Consider the following 6,000-nt stretch of genomic DNA (forward strand, 5'->3'; position numbering starts at 1 on the left):
TATACTTGTGTTAGTACATGTTCATTAATTTCTGATTAATTTTTGTTTCCTTAACCTATTATCTTGCTATTCTTATGAACTTTTAAGTCCTTGTACATTTGTAATCATAAGGGTTATATCCAAGAATTTTCTCTCCTAATAGCAATATACCTTTTAGGAATTAGGCCTCGAACCTGGTTATATCCAAGAGTTTGCTCGCATAATAGGGTTATACTTGTTAGGAATCAAGTCTCGAACCAAGTTATATCCAGGAGTTTGCTTGCCTAATAGCGTTATACCTGTTAGGAATCATGCCTCAGACATGGTTATATCTAGGAGTTACCTCACCTAATAGCATTATACCTTTTAGGAATCAGTCCTCAAACTTGGTTATATCCAAGAATTTTCTAGTCGAACTTCTAGGTTTTTTTTCTTTGAATTTTCTTAGTTCATATTCGGAATTTCTTTGAAAATTCAAGCTTTAAAAATCCATAGAATAATCAAATTTCCGAATTCTAAGTTGAATTTTTTTATCAAATTTTCCCGAATTTCTCAAGGACTGTGGAGGGTTATATGCCCCCAAGCGATCAAAACTTATAAGTATTCTAGGTCGCTTTTAGAAAATAAGCTTGAGATGCATTACAAAAAAATGATAATTGTAGTACCTCGTTTAAATTACGCGGTAACCTTATATTATTCAAATTCTTTAAAATAACAATTACTTTTATAAATAAACCTTACAAGAAAGAAGTACTACTAAGATAAAACTTAACAAAGCCATCCTATTATTGGTAGTATTTTTTAAGATGTAGAGCATTCCAGGTCCGTGGGACGAACTCTCCATTTAACCGAGCTAGCTTAAAGGTTCCTTCATACAAGATTTCCCCGATCTGGTAGGGTCTTTCCCAATTTGGTCCCACTACACCATCCTTAGGATCTTTATTCACCAAAAATAACCTTCGGCGCACTAAATCACCTAGTTCGAGACTTCATCCTTTGAATTTCGAGTTAATATAGAAAGTTATCCTCTATTGATAATGGGCGAGTTGTAACTGTTACTCCTCCTGTTTTCCCTCGATCGGGACCAAAGATGTGTTAAGTAAGTTGTGGTTTCGATCCTGATCGAAGGTTTCCTGTCTATGTGACGCCACTAGTGCCTCAGTTGGGAGCATAGCCTCACTTCCAAAGGTTAAAGAGATAGGAGTGTGCTTTGTGGAGGTGCGACGTGAGGTCCTATAGGATCAAAGTACTTGTAGGAGCTGCTCGGGCTATAATCCCTTAGCTTCGTCTAGTCGTTTCTTTAAGCTTGCCTTTAGGGTTTTGTTTACAGCCTCGACCTTCCCATTAGCTTGCCGATATGCCACTGAAGAAAAACTCTTGGCTATGCCATAATTGTCACAAAATTTCATGAAAAGATCACTACCAAATTAGGTTCCGTTGTTAGACACTATCTTCTTTGGGAGCCCAAAATGGCCTACGATGTTCTTCACAACAAAATCCAAGACTCTCTTCAAGTTTATGGTCGTCGGAGCTTAAATCTAGGACTCACATTCTTCGGTCCTCTCAAACTTTTTGTTTCCCCTGAGCAAGCTATAGAACGAGAGACATTTTTCAGTTGATTTTGAAACGAAGCAGTTTAGGGCCGCTACTGTAACGTCCCAAATCCGCAAATAAGGCTTAGTGTCTTGATTAATGTGCTGGGAGGGCAATAATTGATTTAGTTATGTTATTACGTGGATTAAATGGTTATATGATTAGAAATGCATGTTTAGGGGAATTAAATATGCATGTTGGCCCATTTTTGTTAATAGGGGCATATTTATAATTTTGGCCCATTGAGGGCACAAATGTAAATGATGTGTATGTTGTGTTAGAGACCACAATATTGTGGAGATACATTTGTGATGTGTAATCCGAGATGGTTCTAGGGAGTAGGATAGCAAAATAGTCACAACGGGGTCGAATACCTAACTCGGGGTGAGCCTAGGGGTATTTTGGGAATGCAGCACGTGTTCGAGATTAGCGGGTAACGGGTAGTGATTTAGCGATTATTTGGGTATGTCAAGATTAAATGGGGATTTATAGAACTATTTGAGGAATTAGCGAGAATGTGGCAAAATACAGTTTTTCCCTTGATGGTGTTAGAAAGGTTAATGATAAATTAGGGGCATTTTTCTCTTTTGTACTATGGGATAGACTCAGCCTTAGCCTTAAGAACTCCATGGAATGAACCAAAAATTAGACAAATAACACAACTCCCTCTCTCAAAGACTTCTCCCTGTCACGTTTCTCTCTCTCTCTCTATCTCACACTAAGGCTTGAAGTGTTGGTGGAGCTCTTGGAAAGTTAGCTGAGGGATCAAGGATTTGAGGCTGAAACTTTGGGAAATCAAGCTAGATGGAGGTCTGAGATAGCCTAAGGGATTTGAATCTTCAATGAGGTAAGGCTTTGCCCTGAATTTTTGGTGGTTTTAGCTAGGGTTTAAAGGTTTTCTTAAGGTTTAAGCTTTGGTCTGATTTTTGAGTTTTGATGGGTTATAGGCTAAGTTTTTGGGTGGTCATACTGGTTATGCTTCTTTGATACGAACTGTAGACTGAATTCTAGGTTTAGGCTTTGAATTGGGTGGATTTTAGAGGGTTTGGCTTGTAGAAATGCATGGGAGTTTCTGGGTTTTGGGCTCGAGCTGCGACCTTGTTGTTTAGGTGCTGCAACCTATGTGTTCGAAGAGGCTGGCAGCGTCCGAGATTTTGCCTAGGCCCCACGACGGAAGCAGGGGGCGCCACAACCCATGTCCTCGAGAAGAGAGCCACAAGGGTCTCTATCTTGTAGCGCGCCGCGGCCCTTAAGGGGCTGGGCTGCGGCTCAAATAGAGAATTATGGCCAAAACAGGGTTTTAAGCTCGGGACCCAAATTTAAGGGCTCAGGAAGGGTTCTATTACCCGGTTTAGTAGAATTTGAGGTCTCGGAGGCTAGAATATTGTTATGAAGTTCTTAATGGATATAGGGCTTGATGGATTATTATTATTATTATTGTTTTGTGACTAGGTGTTACCGCCAAGGCTCGGATTAGGGGATCATGCTCGGGATCGCATTAATCAGTCAGCTCAAGACACAGGTAAGAAAACTGTTTGTGCCCGTAGAGCAGGGCATGACCCTATTATTTGTGTTAATGTGTGTGTGAATATTTTTAGTTGATATGCTATGTTTTTCATGATTATGAAAGAAAGGAAAAGGCCAAGAATGACATTAAGCATGTTGAATGCAGGCTGCTAGGGTGAGACCCTCTAAGGGTGCTGTACTCACCCACTAGGTGAAGATCGTGAACCCAGTGCCTGGTAAAGCACCTGGGTCGGCGTAGGCCGCTATGTGTTTAGTCTGCTATCTGTTCAAGTTGTGTATTACTGGAATGAGTTGTTGTGTGTTGATTTTTCTTGCTGGGCCTTGGCTCATGGGTAAGGGCAAAGGAAAGGCTGATCAAGCATGATTTGGTAAAACTTATACAGGATCTTAATTATTTTCATGTAAATCCATATCAAACACATTAATATAAGAAAACCTAGAACATGTTTCTACAATTGAATTGAAACATAGATAATTATAAGAACACTTACATTATACGTAGCAGAATGTATTAGTCCTTCATTCAGTTTTTCTAACCCTTGTATCCTTTCTATAGCAAAGTATCGCCAAGAAACTGGCTAGAGCATCAAGAATAGATCTTCTCATCTTCTAAAAAACAAGTAATTCAAAAATCTTATTTCAACTCTCACTTAGCGTTCCTTTTATAGGCTCAATTAGGTCATTTATTTTAATTAAACAATCAATAAAATAATAGATAATATCGGCCATTAGGTCGAAATTCTCATGGGCTTTAGGCCCGTGAAATTTCCCATTTTTTATAAGCCCATTGGGCTTAAAATCAAGGCATGCATTATTTTCTATTGATTAATTAATTAAATAATTTATCAAATTTATAATTTGAACCTTGATTTAAACTTATTTCTTAATGTAGATACCAGTTTGTTTTAATTAATAAATCTGCCCTAAAATCTCTTTTCTTCTCTAAATTGCATAACTCTGTGAAACTATCCAAAATTGACCTGGTCAACTTTGATAATTAAATCAATTAATTGAGACTATCTAGATGATTTTATCCAAGGTATAGTGGGAACTGTGGACCTATGAAATCAAGCTCCAATAAGTTATCATAAATTTAACAAATAAATTTACTAACTTATTAATTCCCCGTGACTCCACTAAAGGCACAGAATTGCACTCTTGATTTCATAGAACACTCTATAAGAAATATAGATACGTTATTAGTTATCCATTGTTACAACCATAATTATCACTCAATCCTTTATAGACTGTCTACAATGTGATGGGACTAAACTACCGTTTTACCTCTCATTGTATTTTATCCTTAAAACACTTAGTTCCTTGTAAATGATATTTCAGTAAACTAATATTAATTACTTAAATGAGATCTCTATCATTTAGCACCTTGAACCAAACTAAAAGGAAACCATCATTTTACTTCTTCATTAGAAGCTATAGATGTTCATATCTATGATTAACACTCTCACTCAATTTTACAACCAAGTTCCCAAGATGTAAGTATGGGATAGTTCGTAGGGTAAGCTGGTAATGAACAAGTCAAAGAACTCAAATAATACAATCAATTAGAATACTAACCACTCAGAATTGAGATTGAATTGACCTATGGTCAACTATATGGTATGACTAGAATAGATAATAACAGTATGTTTACTTATCCTATCTACTGTCAATATCAGTCATGTCCGATGTAACAAATACATCCGATCTTATCTACTTTGCTAATGTTTTGGAAAGAACATAACACTACAATGTTTAAGTAGATCATATTGTAGATTGGCAAGTCAGTGTAAATCCTGTGCACTAACTAATCTTAGGACTAACTTATGTTTGAACATATAATCATATTTATATTCCACTGTGATTACGTCACTATAGATACAATTAGCTATATGCTCGGGATTTAATAGAAGTTTATATTAAACAAATAATCATGAAAATAAAACATGTGAGCAAAGTGATTGACCAAGTCAAAAATTGATTTCTATTATTTTATTGATAATAAAATTAGATTTACAAACTATTTACCCAAAAATGGACTACCTGATGACGTGGTAGGATTGGTCTACACGTGGCTGTTTTAAGTAAGTGTATCCTGCTCGACCATCGACTAAAAGATTATTGGTTTATCAAGCATCATACTTATGTGTGACTAGCCTGGTCGCATATATTCATTTATTTCCTTCAGATGTGCAATCTTGTAATTATGCATTAATTGTAATTTCTCTTATTATCTAGATACACAAGTTGTAATGGTAATTAAGGCCCATTGGCCCATGTAACATTCTTGAGCCTATAAATACGAATCAAAGGGCTCAAGGGAGGGGACTTTTAAACTTTTGAGAATTCTGAGAGAAAATTCTAGTGTTATTATTCACCGAAATCGTAATCATCCTGAAGCTGGTGAAACTCGTGAACCCTAGTTCATTGATCACAGTGTTTGGATTCTACATCAATAAGAACACTAAGTGGACGTAGGTCATTACCATCTGATTGGGGCCGAACCACTATAAATTGTTTGCATCGTTTACCTTTTCGTCTGGATTTCTTCTTGTTTTCATCTCATTTTATATCGTTTATTTGACTCCATGTCGTTGACCAATTCGAGGGTCAACATTTTGGTGCTTTCATTGAGAGTTCAACTCAAGACTTTCAAGGAAATCAAATGGCGAAAACATCCAGAAAGACGGGACATACTTATGGTGCTGCATCCACCCAGCCTCCTTCGCAAAATGTGGCTGAAGATGAACCACAATTGGATTTTGAAGAGGAGGAAATGGATTCTGAGACCCTGAGGACAACACTGATGGTGTTGCAGGAGGTTTGGCCAATATGAGGGCCAATTAGGAGAATGTGGCTGAGACGATGGTGTTGCAACAAAGGGAGATTGACCGTCAACGGCAA

The sequence above is a fragment of the Humulus lupulus genome, chromosome 1 (genome assembly GCF_963169125.1).
Source record: "Humulus lupulus chromosome 1, drHumLupu1.1, whole genome shotgun sequence".
In the NCBI taxonomy this organism is placed as follows: Eukaryota; Viridiplantae; Streptophyta; class Magnoliopsida; order Rosales; family Cannabaceae; genus Humulus; species Humulus lupulus.